Below are 21,511 nucleotides of genomic sequence, written 5' to 3' on the forward strand. Positions count from 1 at the left end.
AAGATTCAAAGAGTAACTCTAAAGGGTTGGGATGTCTAGTACTATCGATCGGTGGTGTGTGCCCCATTATCAATAAAGCAGTAGAACTTTATGAAGGTATTTAGTTTATAGCAAGAACAGTAGTTTTAAAACATTTTCTCAGTTAGGGACATATTCTTCTCTTTACAAAAGAAACCCCTGAGAAGGAAGGGAGGAAGGCACCTACTATGGGCTACTTGCTATGCTTTACAAATACTATTTCATTTGATTCTCACAACTACTTAATGAAGTAGGGACTATTATTATTCTCATGTTATAGTTGTGAAAACTGAAGCAAACAGCTATTAAAGTGACTTAGGCAGCAGGGAAAATCTGGGTTCAGATTTAAAGTTAGATCTTCCTGACTCCACGCCCAGTACTCTATCCACTGGACCACCTAGCCATTCCAAGTGTACTCAAATTCAAAGTACAATGAGAGTAAGACTTATATTTGGAAAATACAAATGGTCAAGATGTGCCTCACAACTTCTGTCCATGAAAGTTTTTTTTCCCTTTTACAGAGTCTTCATATGGTTCCCCATAGATAGCTCCCTTATGAGCCCTGGAGATCAGTGTTTTTTAAAAGATCATAACCAGCATTTCTCTCTGTGACAAAGGAATAACAATGCATGGAGCTACTGAATCCTATGGTGGACAAACTGTTCCCTCTGTCATCAGTAACTAACACTGGCAAATAAATAGGACTTTTTCTGATGTCTTCTGAACTCACTGGTCCCATGGGCACTTCTCATTCATTTAACATCAGAAAAGAATAAACACATAAGAAGGAAAAGCATCATGTACTCAGGAACATGTGGGTTCCAGGTGTGTGTGTGTGTGTGTGTGTGTGTGTGTGTGTGTGTGTGTGTGTGTGAAGGGATGGCTAGCTTTTCTTCCCCATGCAGCAGCCTCATAATTTTAAAAGCTGCCAGGAAAGAAAATGAGAGATCCTAGTTAGATGGAATCTTTTGTGTGCACACTAAGTTTTGTTCCCTTCCACCCACCCCACCCCCCGCTTCTGCCTCTGGCCCATTAGCAGATTCTTCATTTTTACAGTACCAGTCTTTGGTCATCCTTGGCCAGAAGCAGGCTCACCAAGCTTCCAGATGTTGGAATAGAACCAGGCAGGCAGAAAAATGTGTGCATTTTCCCACAGGGAAAGGCAGATCTGAGCATACTCTGAAAGTCCCTCATTGGTCAGCCTCTTAATTACATTTATCTGTGTCATCCTCTCTGTTGCCTAGTATTACTTAGTGATCACTGAAGGTGACAGTAAAATTGAGAGAAAGAATGAGAGAGAACAGGCCATTAAGAACAGGATGAAGGAAAAGGATGCAAACAGGGAAAGGGAAGAAAGATCATAGTATTTGGAGCAAGAAGAGATTTTAGAGATTGTGGTTTAAATCCCTTACTTTACAGTTGAGGAAACTATATCTTGGACATGTCTTCCACAAGGTCACACAGGTCATCCCCAGCTACCCTGATTTCAAATCCAAAGCTCTTTGCATACTGCTCCATACGCTCTATGATGAGTTGGGCATGTCTTGCAAGAGTCTACAATAGCTTTAAAATCACTGAATCTTATGGATTAGAAGCTGCATGAATCTTTTGGTCTTTGCTATGAGAGTCCTTTCCCAAAATGCCATTTCATGCCTTTATGTCCTGCAAGATTGACTGCAAGATTTTGAGGATCCTAAAGTCTTCTTATCTATAAAATGAGGATATTGGATTAGAGATGTTTAAGGGTCCTTTCCAGTTCTAGATACTATAATGTCATATATGGAGTTGTGTTAAGTAAAAAGCAGAATAAATTGCAAGCTATTTGAGGACATAAACCTTGTCTCATCCTTTCATTTTTTTTAGATCCTCAGTGCTTAACATAGATCAAGACACAATATAAGGCTTCCAACAACATTAGCTAATTAAATGCTGACATTTTTGTGAGTTAGTCCATTGAGGGCTGCTCTCCAGACCTTTTTCTGTTCCCAACATATGTGCGTGTATGCAGTCCGAGTTCTGTTTCTTCAGCTCTTAAATGGAAGCAGTAAGGAGATCTTCTTTAATAAAGCATCCCCTTTCATTGTCCATTAAAAAATTCAATGGGGAAAATGAAAAAGGAACTTCGCAAACTTCACTTCCTTCAGGAGTAAACCGAATCTGAAATAAAAGCAAGTAAATCTGCCCAGAGTGGGTTCACAGGCATTTTTAAGTGTCATCTTTGTAAATTGATATAGAAATTTAACTTAAGACAATAGAATAACCTAGTTACAAACTGGAGGTATGAGGGAAGCATTCAAAGGAACATAAGAAAAATGATTGTTGAACCTTCATTGACAGATTTAAAGCTGCATTGCTATATTTCTGAATTATTAATAATAATTATTATTTTTTCCTTCTAATATCTATTAGAACTGCTCCTATTTATCTCAGCATGGACAGTTGCCACTGTTGATCCTAAGTGGAACAAGGTTCAAGCCCTTGTAGAGAATCCAGTCAATGGCAAGATGCTATTTCTTTGTGAGTGTTGGGCAGCAGTTTAGATTTCTTTCCTATGACTCAACTCAAAATTTGCTTTTCTTTCTATTCCCAGATCCTCTTTTAAGGGTAGTCTTGCAGTGCAGCAGCCCAGTGGGCATGAAGTTTCATTACTGAATTATATTGAGTGGTGGGTGGCGAGGGAGTGAGGAAGTCCTCCCAAAAGGGACCAAGCCTTTGGAGGTTCACATGGAATTTGTGCCTCACACTCAGTGATACTAAAGCTAAGGTTGCAGATTGTCAGATATGTCCAGCTAAATTTAAAACAATCCCCATGATACTAGAGAGTAGAGAGAAGGTGATGCCTTCAAGAATGGGGGGGACTGATCAGAACTAGACAAGGATTGTTTCATATTTCTGCCTGTTGCCCAAATGACATGCAAATTCCTAAGTCATGCTTTCAAACACAGTTGCTCACATTTGTCTAGCGCTTGGAGATTTATAAGAACCCCATACAGAGTTTCTTTATTGGATCCTGACAACCACCCTATGAGGTTGCCATTGAAAAGATACGTATTTTCAAATGAACCAGCCTGACTGACATCCTCACAACAATTTGTTAGGTAGGGATTATCATGCCTATTTTGGCAGATGTCGAAACTGAGGCTCAGATAGCTTGAAAGAACGGTCTAAGATGTCACAGCTAGGAAGGTATGAGCCTTGTGAATCCCAGGTCAGGTCCAGACCTTTTATGTTACTTGCTTCTTCCCTGACAAACTTTAAGCATTGCACATTTGTAGACTGTGGCTAATAGATAGGTAGTTGAAACTCAATTTCAATCATAAATTAAGCATCTGGCATTGGATTGGGAATAAGTAATAATGAGAGTTCAGTTGCCAGCACAATCACCACCTACACCTTGGTCATTTTCAAGGTTTTTAATCTAAATCATAATGGTATTCCTCAGGTCATAAGCACATATGAATTTTCTGAATGTATTTACTCTGATGGGAGGCTTGTATTATTGCAAGAAGAAACCTTTTTGCCATGTCTTCTGTCAGTGCCCCATTGGAGATTTGTCTACTAGAGAATGTCATGACTTTTTATTCTTTGAGATTCATCTACAGTCTGTTTTGGGGATCTTGGTTTTTTTTTTCTTTTTCTTTTTCTTTTTTTCTTTTTTCTTTTTTCATAGCTTGGATTTATTATGCTGGCAGTTTAAGAACACTAGCTGTCATAGGTCATTGACAGCAAATATCTATTCAAATGAGAGGCCAAATGAGGGCTCTCCATCCATGTGTTAATAAAATCTGAATCCATGAACCATTGAAGTGACCTTGCCCTGGGTTTTTTTGTCCTGTCCCCAGCAGCTGCTGTCATTGATGAATATTTTGTACTTTCCTGTTCACAGAGAATTCTGCAGTCTTTCTGTGTTACGAGGAAATTTTCTTCTTTATCGTCATCATCTTCTTCTTCTTCTTGATGGGGAAGGAAGAGGGTTGTCAGAAAACCAGGCAGTGTTACTTGAAATGCATCTGTTTTTACTCATGTTGAGTCTTTCCAGGTGAACTGAAGTAAATCATAGACTACAAAATGAAAGCAGATTTTCCTAAAACATCCATTTGGAACGTTGTAGTAGAGTTCAGTTCCTATCCCTTCTCATTCCCCAACTTCTATCCTCTAACCCCTGGCCTAGGTTACTAGCTATGTAATCATTCCTTTTTTTTTATGATACTTTGATCCATCGTGTTGCTAAGATCCCTTTCTTTTCAAGGAAGGTACCATTGACATTGTTGGCCCCCGCAGAATTGTCAAAAAAGATCAGAGAAACTTGGAGATAGAAACAGGGGGCAGAGGCATCTCTTCTTCCCTCTCTCTCCTTCCTTTCCCTCCTGCTTCTCTCTCTCTCTCTCTCTCTCTCTCTCTCTCTCTCTCTCTCTCTCTCTCTCTCTCTCTCTCTCTCTCTTTCTTTCTCTCTCTCTCTCTTTTCTTTTTTTTCCTCTCTCTCTCTTCTCTCTCTTTCTCTTTCTTTCTCTTTTCTCTCTCTATTTTCTCTTTTTCCTCTCTTTCTCTCTCTCTTTTCTCTCTCTCACTTTTTTCTCTCTCTCCTCTTTCTCTTTTCTCTCTCTCCTCTCCTTTTCTCTCTCTTTTCTCACTCTCCTCTCTTTCTTTCTCTCTTTTCTCTCTCTCTATTTTCTCTTTTTCCTCTCTCTTTCTGTCTCTCTCTTTTCTCTCTCTCTCTTTCTCTCTCTCTTTCTCTTTCTCTCTCTGTCTCTTCCCCACTCTTCCTCTGTCTCTCCCCAAAAATTAAATGAAAATTGATATAAATACATACATGTTGTTTACATAGATCCTCATATATGATTATATACATACACAAACATATGTACACTCATGTAGCTGGTGGCATTTTGAAGCAAGATATTAGTCACAGGACTTGAACTTTAAACAAAGTTTGTTTCAGTAGTTGTGCTAGTCTGAGAGCAGCTGGGATAGCACTATCAGAGAGCCAATGGAGGCCTGGACAGCTGTTGCTCAAGGATGAGGGGTAGGTCAGTCAAGGCAAAGGCATTTGGAACCAAGGCAATGCAATGTTTTAACAGGAGATGGCTAAAAGATTATTTCCCAATCAGCCTTAAAAAATAAGAGCCAGCAGAGGCATGACGGGGAGCGCGTGCTGTTCAGCTGAGGGTACAGCCTGCTCAAACTAGTTCCATTTTGCTCTTTTCATTCTGACATCCTTCTCCCTTCCTACCTGCCCCTCACCCCCACCCCAGAACTTTCAGCAAATTTCTATTAGAAAATACACGTTCTTTGTCCTTTCCTCTCACCAACTTCAATCAGCACTTACTGATTTTAAAAAAATGAGAATCAAACCTTCATTCTCCCCTCAAACCCTACTTCCAGTTTTGTGTGTTTAATGTATAAAGAACCAACCTCCCCCCCCCAACCTGTCCCCCAAACCCCAGCCATGGCCTGCCGATGACAGCGATTAAGCTAGACTGCAGAAGACTTAAGCATCTGCTTTCAGTTCCCATTTTTTGGCATATTTTAATGAATTAACTCTTGCAGCAGTTGTAGTACAATAAGGCAGGATGGCAAACTCATGCAGGTGTTCCTGCCCTGCAGATCTTCTAGTTCTAAAAATTATTCATCTCCTCTGCCAACATAAAGAGAGAGATTCCCCCCACTCACCTGAAGACAAACCAGTGTGATGCTGTAGGGAGAGGTCTGAACTTCCAATATGTGATGGGGGCAGTTCACAAGATGTCAAATTCCTGCTTTCCCCATCTGTACAATGGAGCTAATGACAATATGTTCATATATAAACACAAGTGTCTGTGTATTCAAACAAAAACCTATATTGAGTAGAGATTACATGATGTAAATAATACTTACCAGACCATTTCAAAATAATTGCAAAATCTTCAACTCAATTCACATCAAGTAAGGGAGAACCCTTAGAGAAAGAGTTACTTTTTTTCATTCTGAACAAACTCCTAATTTAGACTTGTTTTGCTTGTCTCCAGAGGGCCTCACTAGGACCAGTGGATGGAAATACCAAGGGATAGATTTCAACTCAGTGTAAGGAAGAACTTCTTGAGAATTAGAGCTTGCTGAGAAGTGGAACAGGTTACTTGGGCAGATAATGAATTCATTGTTACTGGAAATATTATAGGAGAGACTGAATAAAAACTCATCAAGGGTGTGATAGAGAAGTTTCCAGCTTTAGGTTGGAAGCCCCTTCCAGCTCTTGATTTTCTATGAGCTTATAAATTCTATTTAACTGACTCTACCTACCTTACAACCAAAATAAAAGAAGACTGGGGTCAACCTCTGATAAAGACTTATGAAAATAAAAAATCGAAAGTAAAGAGAACATACTTGCATATACAAAAGCTGGAAATCATAGGAGATTAGCTGTTATGAGCTAAATCCCAAATTGTAGTTTTATAAAAATTGGGGTTCCAGATTTAACAAAACATGTGAGTTAAGAAAGAAGGGAAAGGAATGGGATAGGAATAGGAATAACCCTAGCAAGAGGAAGATTTGGTCCCACAGTAAAGCTCAGCCTAGTGTGATGAGTTCTGTGATACACTGGTGTATACGACGCCACTGGCTAGGAAATAGAATATTCAGAAATCAGAATTAATATGTACTCCTCAAAATTAAAGTGAGGTTTATAGATCTAGGCCTGGAATGGTCCATAGAGTTCCTCTAGTCAAAGTGTTCTTAACATTTTTTATGTCACAGGTTCCTTTGGCAGTCTGGTTATGCCTGTGAACTCTATCTCAGAATATTTTTAAATACATAAAATAAAGCACACAAGAAACATTACCTTGAAGTAAAGATTAAATTTTCCCCTACAAATTCACAGACCTCCCCTAAAATTTATCCACAGAACCCTAAAAGGTCCACGTTGCCTATGTTAAAAAACCCTTTTAATCCAATTTCTTAATTTTATAAATGGAGAATTAAGGCTGTGATTTGTTTGAGATCATACAGGTGTGTCACAGGATGATAATAATAATAACAATAACAATATTGTCATTTACATAGAGCTTAAAATTTTGCAAAGCATTATATATTCACTGTCTCATTTGATTGTCAAAATTCTGTTAAGTAATGACTCCTATTATCTCAGCTTTACAGATGAGGAAACAATCTTAAGGAGGTTAAGTGATTCTCCCATAGTCAAACAACTGTACTTCATTCACATCCAATCCTATGTTTTTTAGATGGCATTGAAGCCCACCAGCAAATAGTATCCTTAGGGGCAAACTGTACAATGTTGCTAAGTCCCTTGATAATTTGGAACATGGGATTGCATGTCCCAATGCAGAGACTAAAATGCATAAGTAAAGTGACGAATCTCCTTGGAGCTTTCAGCTACCAGGACATGGGCCCATTCTGACTCATTGCTGGGCTCTTTCCATCATATAATGCTGCATCATCAATTTCTCCATCTTCAAAAGGTGAATGATAATGGTGTCAAGATCCTTAATCAAAAGTAACGCATTCTATTACACAGGTTTTGTGTTTGAGAGTCAAACAGTACTATTGCAAAATGTCAAGTCAGGCACAAATCAATTAATGAAGAATTATTCCTTAAGCCCTACTATATGCCAAGTACTGTATTAATCACTGATATATATAGACAAAAATGAAATAGCCCTTGCCCTCAAGGAGCTTACATTCTGATGCATATGAGTATATAAATACAAAACTAATTCAAAGCAGTTACTGAGTAACCGTGGAGGAGAAAGCACTAGCCTGTTTGAGGGACTGGGATAAGCACATGCTTGTACATGAGCTAAGAGCAGAAGGAACCAAGATTCCAAGAGAGAGAAAGAAGGGAAGGCATTCCAAAGATGGAGGGAAAGATGTCAGTGGTACAGAGATGGAACGTGGAATCTTATGAGAAGAGTAATGAGTAAACCAGTAGAGCTGGATTAAAGTGCTTGCAAATGAAACATCCTACATAAGTTTTAGCTATTATTACTGTCATTTCTAGCTTAGAAACTTCTTCTGGTGTGTGACTATAAGTACTTTATCTCTATTGAACCTCAGTTTCTTCATTTATAAAATTTGGATCTTGATACTTAGTATTACCTATGTTTCAGAGCCACTCCTAGGAAAACACTTGGTTATCCTTAAAGCATCAAAGAAATGTCAGTTATCATTCCTCCATTTAAGTCCCATTTCAATAGCTCATCATGGCCTGAAGGTATCTCTGAATTCTTAAAGGCTATGCCAGCAGAACACAAGCTCTGACAGGTGTTAACAGGGTAGAAAGCCTTCAAGTATTAATACAGTACTGTGTGTTTACCATTCTTTAGAATAGTTTAAATAATACAAATAAGAAAAGCACCTCTAAATAATTCAAATCTGTAATTATTTTTATGTTCAGAAAGATGGCTTTAAAAATAAAAGTAATTGCCCCAATGAATAAAGGACATACATGGCCCCAGAAATGGCTGGATGCCATACCATTCAAGGGCTTTGAGCAGCACATGGTACAAAGGGGAAGTCTGTAAAGAAGGGGAGAAAAAAAGTAATTGGAGGACTGGAGGCTTTTTAAGACAGAGACCTCTGATAAGGCACTAGAAAAGTTGGGTTGAAATCTTAGCTGAATCATTGACTCATGCTCAACTTCTTCATTAGGATCATGAGGAAGTCACTCAACCTTTCCATGCTTCATTTATTTAATGACTATAAAATGTGGACAAGAGAAGTAGCTTGATAATATGTCCCAGGTATTTTATATGGTAATTATTTTCTGTTTTTGAAGGACTTTTGGCTCACTGAGGGAAATATGCCACATGAGGTTGATGCCATTTTTGTTATTCTTATTAAGAGCTATTGAAGATACTAGAAAACAGGGATAATCTCTTATCCATCCTTGCACCCCCAAGTCACTAGGGCATTATGGACATGTCAGAAGATCGTTTAAGACAGAAAAGTTGTATGATACAGAGGCTAAAAAAATTGGTATCACACGGCCTAATACCGAATCCTATTTCTGTGTGATGCTGGGTAAAGAGTTTCAAATGCCTAGGCCTTAGTTTCCCTGTTAAAATGAGGGAATTAAGAATGAATAACATCTATTGCCTCTTCTAGCTTAAGATCTATGGTCCTATGGCTTCCTGCTCTGTGATTCTAGACCAGCAGTTTTCAAACTTTTCAGTGTCAGGGCCCTTTTACACACTTAAAAAGTATTGAGGACCCCAAAGTACTTTTATTCCTATGAATTATGTCTTTTGGTATTTATTGCATTAGAAATTAAAATGCATAAATTTGAAAAATATTTCTTTGCCAATTCATTAAATAAGAACAAACCTCTTACTAATTAACATGGATTTCTATGAAATATATTTTCTAAAACAATTTGGTGATAAAAGTAAGATTATTTTCCATAGTTTTGGAAATCTCTTTAACATCTAGCTTAATAAGAGCCAGATGGATTCTTATATATTCTTCCATGCTGAATCTGTGATAACATGTAATTTTGGTTGAAGTGGATCAAGAAAGTCCACATTCACATTGACATCTAGTTGGAAAATGGAGGAGTATTTTAATAGACAAATGATGTCTTAATATTGTAATGAAAATAATTTTGATTTCATAGACCTATTAATATGTCTCCGAGATATTTAGAACACACTTTGAGAACCACCATTGTCGGAATACTTATTTTTATTCAGGTTTTTTCCCCCTATAAGAAACTATAAAAAACCTTAGCTTTTCCAAATGAAGTAATATTATTTTGTTAATCTGACATATAGAGTATATCTCATGAATTTTCTTAGGTATAGAATAAGATTAAATACATCATTCCTCAGGCCCTTAGCAGCAATCTGCACTTTAAGATTTTCATTTTATTTAGCATACTCTACCACCACATTTTATTAACTATATATTCAATTATTCATCTCTCCTTAAAATGATTTTCTTCTTAAATACATTTGTTTACCTATATTTCCATGCTAGTTTTGCCACATTGGAGTGAAAAACTAAGTAGTCAAAAAGAGACCCACTAACATATCATCCATCCAGTTACTCCTCCCTTATCCCAATGGTTTGAAAATCTGCTACAGACTTCATGGTTGACCTTTTTCTATAGCTAGAACTTATAATCAGAAACAGAAAATAACTATGCCTGAAAAGTCCTTTGTTAGTGAGACATGGATCCAGATATATGTGGCCAAAAATCTTTCATAAATTGATGTACTGGAGAATCCTCTGAACCATCCTGGTAGCAGCAGACTTTATTGAAGAATGAGAGAGGCTTCTTTTCAGTGCTATTTTTATGTTGCATATAGCTAAAATGAACACAACAGCTTATTGTTTAAATGATAGGCCTTTTCAACATTAAACCCATACTTTGATTAATTTAGACCTTATTTTCCTACTTATCTACTGTTTGTATAGCTAAATACATAAAAACAGTAGTGAGTCTACTGCAATGGAAGTCTGAGTTTTGTATTTGTTCTTTAATCTCAACGTTTTTAGTTCCAGCCTGAATGGCATAAGGTTTCCATTTTATGCCATCGGTCTGTAATTCAACTTACCCCTTTCCCTTTCTGTCCCCAAAGCGTCTCTAAAATCAACCACCATTCATAGAGAAAGCATTTATGAGCAGCCCTAGTGTTCAGATTCTGGAAAAATGCAAAGTCATTCAATTTCTAACTTTTGGCTTGGTTCTCTCCCAATGTACAGGCTAATCAGCTGCATGTCCTTCAACCTCTTTTGTGAGGCATTTGGGATGCTTTCCGACCCTCCACCTTCAACCCCTACCCGCCTTTTCCTTCCCTTTTCTGCCCAGTCTCACCTCCCTCCCCTCCAGTCATGGAATCAGTATTTTTGGTGTAATGTCAGTAGGAGGGGGTGAGGGGAAGAGACATGATGAGGACAAAATAGCAAAAAGCATTACTAAATCAGCAGAAGGAACCCTCAGCCCTTCATTCAACACAATGTGGCTGAAGAGGATATCCTGTCAAACCAATGATAACGAGGGAAATAAAGTCACTTCCTCACCAGCTGCTTTATTCAGGTATAAAAAGGAAGTCTTTACTTCCTCATGTTGCTCTGCCCACCACCCACTCAGAGCACACCAGGCCTGCTTCTCCCTTTTTCACAAGTTAATTTGATGCAACTTGGATCAGACCTTATGAAACTTTTGTTTCTATGGCACGAACAGTGCTCTACTGTTTTCCTGGTCATTGCATGTTATGCTTTCTTATAGACCATAAAAACTGTATGTCAATAGTTGTATGCCTGTATTCATTGCCGTGGGAATAGTGGGAGGGAGGAAATGTCTTCCCTGGCCTCTGCTCAAAGGACAAGAAATAAACAGGGTAAACTAGAAATACAAGAAAGTAGATTTACTCTCACAGATACCACTGAGGATAGGACTTTCTACTACAATATGGCTCTAGAAGGGCACACTTTATTCAAAAGGAATATACTAGATAAGAGAGTGGTAGAATCCCACTGGATATTAAAATATGCTTAGGCAAGGAGATATAAGTGTCAAGTAGGGGTAGGAACATAGAAGAAAGGATTTGAAGTAAGAATCCATAGAAGGAAAAACAGTTGGAATGGTATCATAGGGATGTGCTACAAACCACCTAGACAGAAGGAAGAATTAGATAAGAAATATTCTGGAAACAGATCACAGACCTTGAATACAGCTCTTGTTCTCCCTCCCTCCCTCTTTTTCTTTTTCCCTCCCTCCCTTTTTCCCTCTGTGTATGTGACTATGTTTCTCTCTGTTTCTCTTTGTCTCTCTCTTTCTCTTTTCTTCTCTCTTTCCTTTCTCTGCCAGAGATCAGCTGAGACATTCAGATTTGCCTTAATGATGATTTCATCCTTTAAAAGGTACAGGAAGTGACAAAAGGAACTACTATTCTGGACTTGATTTTGACCAATAAAGAGGAACTGGTTGCTGAAGTAGAAATGACAGAAATTTGGGGAATTAAATGGCCATTGCTTCATAATAGACATGTTCAAGGCAGAAAAATAGAGTAAAATTAACCACTTGAAATAAAGCAGATTTTAAGGGGTTGAAAAAAAGAATTATACAATCTAATGGTCTAATATTCTTTAGGACAGAATGGCCAAAAAAAAAAAAAAAAAAAAAAGAACAGGAATGTATTAACAAGTCTTTTCCCACTCTAGTCCATTTTTCACTCAGATGTTAAGTTGATCTTTCCAAAGTTCAGGTTTGACCATGTTACCTTTCCCCCACCTAGGTTCTCCCACATTCTGTATACGTCAATGGTTCCCTATTATGTCCAGGATCAAATATAAAATCTTCTGGTGTTCAAAGACCTTCATAAGCTTCATAACTCAGTATCACCACCTTTCAAGTCCTCTTTTATCTTACCGCCCCCCACATACCCTGTGATTCAGTGACATTGACCTCATTGATGTTCTTTCTACAAGATGCCTCATCTCCTAACTCTGGGTTTTTCTCTAGTTGTCTCTAAGGCTTGGAATGCTTTCTCTCCTTATTTCCTCCTCCTGGCTTTCCTGACCTGCTTCAAGCCCCACATTTTAGCTGGAACTTTATTCTACACAAGTTTTTCCCAATCCCCTTTAATTCTGGTATCTTTCCTCTATTTATTATACCTTTAATTTGTTTATACATAGTTGTTTGCATGTTGTCTGCCTAGTGAGATTGTGAGCTGCTTGAGAGCAAAGTACCTTTTTTTGTATCAGCATAATACCTGAAACAACATGTATACTTAATAAATGTTTGACAATAGAAGTTATTCTATTTTGAAGAGGAAAAGGGGCATCTATCTAGTGAAATCCTGGCTATTGTCCAATGAGCTAGGTGGCTCAGTGAATAGATCCCTGGGCTCAGAGTCTGAGTTAATATTCAGACTCAGACACTCACTAGCTACGCAAACCTGGTCAAGTCATTTAACTTCTGTTTGCCTTAATTCACTGGAGAGGGAAATGGCAAACTATTTCAGTGTCTTTACCAAGAAAATGCCATATAGGGTCACAGAGTCGAACATGGCTAAATGACTGAAAAACACCAATTGTCTAATGAAACCAGTACGGATGTGTATGATCAATGAATTCATTGATCAATTCAGATTCCAATTTTTAAAATGGGAACCAGGGTAAATATTAGGGTAGGCAACCTGTCAAAGTTAAGATTGGAGCCCAAAGCCTTAAACCTCAGAATGAGGTGATTACTAAAAACAGCAAAAAAAGGATTTTTGTAACTCTATTGGGGGCAAAAGGAGAATAAAATTAAGGATAAGATTGGAATAGATGAGATGATAATATTGTTATTAATAGTGAAAAGGTCTCTTCTTATCTAAGGAAAATTATCTTTGGTGGGGGAAAGTGGAATAAAAATGTTGTGAATGAGAAATGAATGAGTAAGAATACAAATTATGTGAGAAGATAAATATATGCTTGCCCTCAGTTACTTCAGTTTCCCAAGCCATGACTAATTCTGCCCAAGGTCCTGAAGAACTGATAGATATGCTTGCCAAGTCATTGCTGCTAATGTTTAAAGATCTTGAGAAATAGGAGAAGTATCCAAGCATGAGGAAGGGCAAACATCCCAATTTTCAACAAGGGCATAGGGAAGCATTCTGCAAAACTATCAGCTGATGAACTTGACTTCTATTCCTGGCCAAATTCTAAAACATTATTAAGAGGACAGTTTGTGAGTGCTAAGAAAGGGAAATAGTGACCACTAAAAAAAAAAAAAACCAGCATGACTTAACCAAGAGAAGTCATGCCAAGCAACCCTCATTTCCCATTTTTATTGGGTTAATAGACTGACAGATCAAGGAAGCACTGTAGACAAAGGATGCTTCAATTTTATCCTAACATTTGACAAAATCTCTCATGCTATTCTTGTGGACAAGATGGAGGGATGAAGGACTAGATGAGACTTCAGTTAATGGCCAGATCTGCACATATATCAGTCTGGAAAAAGATCTCCAGCAAAGGGCCTCAGGGATCTCTTGACTTGGTACCATTCAGCATTTTCATCAGTGATTTAAAAGGAAACAAGCTTGTACAATTTTTTTCTGTTTTAATTCCTTTTCTTTTCTTTTTTCTCATTTATTGAGTATTTTATTTTTCTTTGTCTCATGGAAAAAAACTTTAATATTTATTTTTATTATTATTATTTATAATTATATCTTTTTATTTACAAAACATATGCATGGGTAATTTTTTTTTCAACATTGACCCTTGCAAAACCTTCTGTTCCAAATTTTCCCCTCCTTCCCCTCACCCCCTTCCCTTGATGGCAGGTAATCCAACACATATTAAATATGTTAAATTGTATGTTAAATCCAATATATGTATACATATTTATACAGTTATTTTGCTGCACAAGAAAAATCGGATCTGAAAAGAAAAAAATCTGAGAAGGAAAACAAAAATGCAAGCAAACAATAACAGAAAGAGTGAAAATATTATGTTGTGGTCCACACTCAGTTCTCATAGTCCTCTGCCTAGGTGTAAATGGCTCTCTTCATTACTGAACAATTGGAACTGGTTTGAATCAACTCATTGTTGAAGAAAGCCACATTCATCAGTGTTTATCATTGTATCATCTTGTTGTTGCCGTGTTTAATGATCTCCTGGTTCTACTCATTTCACTTAGCATTCGTTCATGTAAGTGTCTCCAGGCCTTTCTGAAATCATCCTATTGGTCATTTCTTAAACAATAATATTCCATAACATTCATATATCATAATTTATTCAGCTATTCTCCAATTGACGGGCATCTGTTCAGTTTCCAGTTTCTAGCCATTATGAAAAAGGCTGCCACAAGCATTTTTGTTTGTGCAGTTTCCAAATGATACAAAGCTATTAAAGATACATATTGATTATCAAAAGAATTATTCAAAAAAGATCTTAACAAATCAGAACAAGGGACTGATTTAATCATAAAATCTCAGTTCAGAACCCAATTCTGCTCCATGTGACTTTGAGAGATTTATCTAACCTCGCTGAGTCTCTTATAAAAGAAGAATCTTGGACTATGTGGCTTCTGAAGTCTTTCCATCTCTAATTCTGTGATCCTAAAATAATAAAAAGTAAAATTTTAAAGGGATAAGTGAAAAGTTCTACAAAAGTTTAACAAGTCAACTTCATTAACGCAAAATTGGGGAGGTGTGATGGTGGAGGCCATAGGAAGAAGATTTAGAATTTTAACTGACTCTGGGCACACCATGAGTCAACAAGGAGACATGGCAGCTAAAAAGTTCACACTCTGTACCAAATAATAGAAAAGCAACAATTCTTTGTACTCAGTTCATGCCAGGCCATATCTAATGTGTTATGTTCGGTTCTGAGCCTGCTTTAGGAAGGACAATCTACAAGCTTGACTATTATTCAGAAGAGAACACCCAGAATAGTGACATGTATAGACAGCACATACTGTATGAGTATTTGAAAGAATTGAGTATTGTCTTGACAGAGATGATGGAATAGACATGTTTTCAGATATGACAATACAGACATATATTTTGCTTGATGCATTTTGTTACAAAGGTTTTATTTTTCTTTTCTTTTTTTGCAAGTAGGGAATGGAAGAGATAGAAAGGGAGAAAAATAATTGCGTAAAATTTTAATTTAAAAAAGAAATAACTACATATGTTTCATCTAGAGAGACTTATGGAGAAGATGCCAGTTCTCTTTGAATATTTGAAAGGCTATCCTATGGAAGAAAATTGTACTGGTTGGTCTCTGAGGAGCAGAATTAGGAACACATACTACGGGACAAAGTGTTAGATTTAGAGCTGATGGAAGAAAACCTTCCTAAAAGATAGAAATGTTCAAAAATAGAATGGTAAGAAATGGGCTTTGCTTTACAGGAGCATTTCAAGCAAGCTGAATGACAACTCATCAGAGATACTGTCAAAAATATTCTGAGTTAGGTACAGAATGAACTCCATGGTTTCTGAAGTTCCTTCTATCTCTGACCCTCTGTGATTTTTCTTTCTGCATAATGGTTGGTATATAGTAAGACATGTAATATTTACTTATTAATTCTCTCCAACTATGCATGAACTAAGTAATCTTGATTAGAACATAGGACTTAATAGTGATAATAGTGCTACTTTGATGAACATTTAGAAAAGAATCTTTAAAAGCAAGAAAGATTTTATCTACTTGTAAAATTAGCACCAGGTTTACTAACTTATTAGGCCACCTAGAATTTCTTTAGTTCCTTTAGATTAAAAGAAATGAACTTTTTGATTGGGTACACATACCTATAACCAGATTTGAAAAGAATAAAAGGCAGAAGAGCAGGGCAATCCTTCCTTCTCACTCCTATCATCAGCATGTCCTAAAGCAAATAAATTTCTGAACCACAATTGTATCCTAGTTGTGTGATCTTGGGCAAGCTACTTAACTTCTGTCTCAGTTTCTTTAACTGTAAAATAAAGCATCTACCTCACAGAATTGCTTCAAAGATCAAAGGAAATATTATGTGTAAATTCAATAGGTATTTAATAAAAACGTATTCCTTTACACTTAAAAAGAAGATAATGATATCATACCTACATAAAAGAGATAGGAGGGGACAACTAGAGGGTATAATGGATAAAGTACTGACCTAGAGTCAAGAGAACCTGAATTAAAACCTGGCCTCAGACACTTAACATTTACTAGCTGTGTGACCCTGGCAAATTACTTAACACCAACTGCCTCACATAAAAGGAAAGAAGGAAGGAAGAAACAAACAAACAACAAAAGAAACAATGAAAGAAAAAAGGAAAGAAGAAACAAAGAAAGAAATGGGAGGTAGATCTAATCCAGACCAGATTAAAAAATGTTGTAGATCTACTTTTTTCCTTTCCCTTCCTTTAATGTTTGTCAGCTTTTATATAAGATTTGCTTTGCAATTTTTACTTTACAATTATTAAATCATTTTAGCCTCATAACAACCTTGAGAGGTAGGTATTATTATAATATCCATTTGACAGGTGAGGAAACTGTGATAGACAGTTAAGTGACTTTTGTCTAGGGTTACACAGGCAGTAAATATCAAAGGCCATATTTGAACTCAGATCTTCATGACCTAAGGTCCAGTTTTCTATCCACTGCATCTCTCTTCCCATAAATGCAGAATCCTATGCAAAGTATTCCAAAAGGTAATGGAAACAATGGGTTCATATAATGTCTTTTACCTAAGAGTTGTTGATATCCTTTCAGTATAGTCTCATTTTTTTTGACTACTTTGTATATGCCCTAAGCCAATTAGAAGGCATGAAATTTTTAAAAAACTAATAATTTTTTAAAGTTGATATTTCAACATGGCTTTATGGTTTTCATAGAAGAAAATTTAATAAAGATAAACAAAAATCTCTATCCTAAAGTTACACAATAATAGAAAGCTCCCTTGCAAATTTACCATTGGAAATTAGAGTTAATGTTTATTGGTTGGGTATGAGCAGGGTGTACCAACATATTTTTAAATTATCAGTATGAACATTTATACCTTGGAAATCTGTAATTACTACAAATCAAGGCTTGAGTTATTGTTTTGTTGATTGTCTAGATTTAAAAAGATGATGGAGAAAATGTTAATAATGCTGCTTAAACAGTGAAGTGTGTTCATGGGAGAGAAGGTTATTTAACATTTACCAAGGTGCCTTAGTTATGGGTTCCAGGTCGAGCAAAATCATACTACTTGTTCTCCCTACCCAGTCTCCTCTAACATTACAAATAAAATACTTTTCACTACAGTTGAGTACTCTTTGCTTGGTACTGAGTCTGAATTTATGTGCTGTTTATTGTATGCACATGATCCATAGAATATTTTTTAAATTACCTTCTCTTCTGAATTATTGTGCCATAGAGGTGCTATAGAAAGAACTGCATTGACCAAAGGGATCTCACCTTGGTTGGGAACCATTTTAATGGTTTTGATCCAGAGTTTCTTAGGGCCTATGCACTTGTTTAATATTTTTATAACTTTATGTATTTACAAACTTATTTTTAGAAAAGGATTTCATAGGCTTTGCCAGACTGCCTAGGATGTCTATGGCACCAAAATTGTTAAATTCCTACTTTTGGAGAGATCTTCCAACTCTTCCAAGAGTTTATGGAAAAAGAAGGTATGGAAGAAGAAAGTGTCATTGAAATAGCTACTATACTGAGACCGTCATTGATTATTTAATGACATACTCTGTCTAGCATTGAGTACTAGAAAATTTCACCTTAGAATCAGAAAGAGGTACAAATCTGAACAAGAAAAACATGAGAAAGTGATGCTTTCTTTGTAGAATTTTGTCAGAAAATATTCAGTATCTTCCCTTTTCCATTGCTTTTAGTATATGAAATAGATAAAAAATTTATTTTAAATAATTTTGACATTTAAACAATTAATAACAGGCTGTTCAAACTTTAGGTATAGGCCTAATCAGAATGTTTGAAAATGAAGAAAAAATTACAAAACAAATCACTATTGACATGTCTTCTTAGACATTCAAATCAAAACTTTATTCTTTAGGCTGATAGTAAGTAACTAAAATCAAGCCTGATTTACTGTGATTCTGGAATCATGGTTTGTAAAACCCTTAAAGATGATCTAATCCAACCTTTACATTTTGCAAGAAGCAAAAACCCAGTTCCAGAAAGATTGTGACTTCTCTGAGGTCGTACCTCACACTACTATAAATTCCTTAGGAATCTCAGTATTTTTTAGCTGAGCATCTTACATCATTTTCAGCTAAAACATGTGACTAAATCATTTTATGAATGTGATATAGTTGTCAGCCACTGACCATCTCCATGACAGCAAACATCCTCTTAGAAATTGTGATTTGTTCCTCTAACATATTAATTTTAATACAGTGGAATTCCTGGAAGAGAAAAAAAAAACTCAACAACAGGTTAGCCGGCTGGAGTAGAGGCCAGTGAAAGGGGTAGAGTTGTAGGAACTTTTAAAAAGCCTGAAGGAGGCTTTTAATTATCTGTTCTTAGCATTTCATCGATGTGAATCATTCATTCTTATATGCCATATCAGATAAGGAGATAATTCTTTATCTACAACACCAAAGGATATTTTTTTTTAGCAGTAACACATATTAGAAATAAAATCAGTATCTAGATTGTGACTAGAATCAGACTGTAGTTTATTGCTGTGTTTGTTGTGGGGTGGGGTAGAGAGGAGGTATATGGGGGAAGTACCTAGGCAGAGCCCCAGGGACAGAGATGGGGTGGAGAAGTACAGGTGGAACTCCTGCAGCCCATGACACAGGGTACCCTTCCAAATAAGGAAGTGATGACATTGGTGGGGCTTCCCTCATATTATCCCCACCCTTACTCTTATCCACTTCCAAATACAAAAAGAGTTTAGGTGATAACTGTGTCTAGTTGAGGTCCAATTTCAGCATAACAAAATACCATTGCTTTTCTGTTTCTTCCCAATTTAAGCATAACAGTATTATTTGGGTTGTTCTAAGTTGTAGAAAATCATAGAATGATAAATTCTCTGCATTTTTAAAGTCATCTGGTCCACTGTCCAGAGAAGATGTCACACAATAAATCATATGCAAGACCAGAATTCAAACTCCAATTTTCTTAGTCTAAAGCCATTATATTTTCTTCTGTGACTCCATCTCAAGGCCTTTCCAATTCTGAGATTTTATGATTTACAAGCCCTACCCAATGACCTGCTTCATTTTAATCAATACTCAGTACAACAAGTCAGCCCCATGATTATAAAAAAACTGGACTCCCCCAATCAGTAGTGGGGAACCAAGGTATAGTGGCTCCACGCAGGTAAAGAACATCAGACTACACAGGAACGCCTGAGTTAAAGACATGGCTTTCCCTCTGTGGAGAAGGCTTAGAATTCTCTAATCTTTAGCATCCTTATCAGTGTAATGGGGATGATAATATCTGTTTGGTCAGCCTCACAGGGCTGTCATGAGGTCATGTTGGGTGACTACTTCTTAAAAACCGTCAAGCCTGGTACAAAAGAAAAAAAGAGATAATTACCCTTTCATATATTCAGATAACTTCACTATAGATAATAAAAATAGGCCACAAACCCATTCCAAACCATCATCCTAGAAAATGGAGCATCTTAAATACACATTTCTCCTAAGAACCATTGTCTGAATCAACTTATATGGAAAGGTCTGTGGGAAAAGGTTAGAGGGATTCTTTGCTCCCTCTTGTGGCAAAAATGCAACTTTGCCTAATTAGAAGGCTGCAGCAACCAATTGTTTGTGGTCAATTAGCTCATTCAGGTTAGGTTCTCTTCAGGATTAGGCTAATCATGGTTTTGCTAGTCAGAGATCTGTGGGTTCACTTAGCTTGACTTTGTAATACAGAGGCGACCAGTCCTTGCTGACTGACCATGTAAGAGTGAAGATGAGTCAGTTGACTCCATCTTCACTCCTTGAAATATAATTTGACTCATGCAGAAAATGTGTACATGGGATGCTGGGATTACAAGGTACCTTACGGGTCATGTATTGTGGTACTGCCTCTGCCAAGTCTAGCTGGGTGCATTTGGGTAAACTGTCTAATTCCTCTAGCCGTTCCTATTGATAGTGGGGGAATTATGCTATTTTTATATTTGAAGGCCATCTACTAACAATGTAGCTCAAAACTTTCATCAAGGCTTACTGGAAACTGTTACAATTTACTTACTGGAGACAAGTTACAAGTAACTTGAAACAGAAAAAATTAAAAAGCTGGTCCAAGGTCTGAGTAAAGTCAGCACTGAAGTCAAGAACTAAAATTAGAGTGCTGATTCCAGCTCACAAGTCTGGCAATAGTAAGTCCACTATTTAGAGTACAAAGTTCCATATTTTTCATGATCTTCATAAGAATGTTTTGTATAATGATTTGTTAATTAGCAGTGTCTTAGTTTCACCTGTCACAAAAAATGTTTTCATTTCAATTCTGTTGTGAACTTGGTCCTACCTTTTCTTTTCCTTTAAATACTTGAATAAATGTACACGTAAGCTAGTGTTGCTGTTGCTGTTAAGTATTTAAAGTTGTAAATGCTAATATTCCAATTGAAATATGTTAGATGCCCTATGTTATAGATAGATAGATGAAATTTAAAAGAACTTCCATCTGCTCAATTCTTAGATGAATTAAGAAAACAACTCATAGTTTTATACTGAATTTTGTATTTTTATATTTATATATTATTTTAAGGTTTGCAAAGTCCTTTGTCACAAGAATGTTATAATGTAGATAGTCCAAGCATTATTAATCCATTCTGTTGTTGTTCAGTCGTGTCCAGCTCTTTGAAACCCTGTGACTACACTATTTGTGAGGTTTTCTTAGCAAACATATTTGAGTGGCTTGCCATTTCCTTCTCCAATGGATTAAGGCCAACAGAAGCTAAATGACTTATCCGGATTCACAGTTAGTGTCTGAGGTTAAATCTGAACTCAGATCTTCCTGATTCCAGGCCCAGTGCCTTATCTGCTGAGCAATCTAGTTTCCTTCCATTTTACAAATGAGCACATTTAGGCTCAGGGAGATCAAATAT

At 36.7% G+C, this 21,511-nt stretch overlaps 1 protein-coding gene across 2 annotated transcripts in view; it reads left to right on the forward strand.

Moving 5' to 3' along the window:
* Window positions 1-21,511, forward strand: part of BCL2 (BCL2 apoptosis regulator) — a 218,286-nt gene that overhangs the window by 190,081 nt on the left and 6,694 nt on the right. The gene's annotated exons all lie outside the window — the stretch shown is intronic.

The sequence above is a fragment of the Sminthopsis crassicaudata genome, chromosome 1 (genome assembly GCF_048593235.1).
Source record: "Sminthopsis crassicaudata isolate SCR6 chromosome 1, ASM4859323v1, whole genome shotgun sequence".
Lineage (NCBI taxonomy): Eukaryota > Metazoa > Chordata > Mammalia > Dasyuromorphia > Dasyuridae > Sminthopsis > Sminthopsis crassicaudata.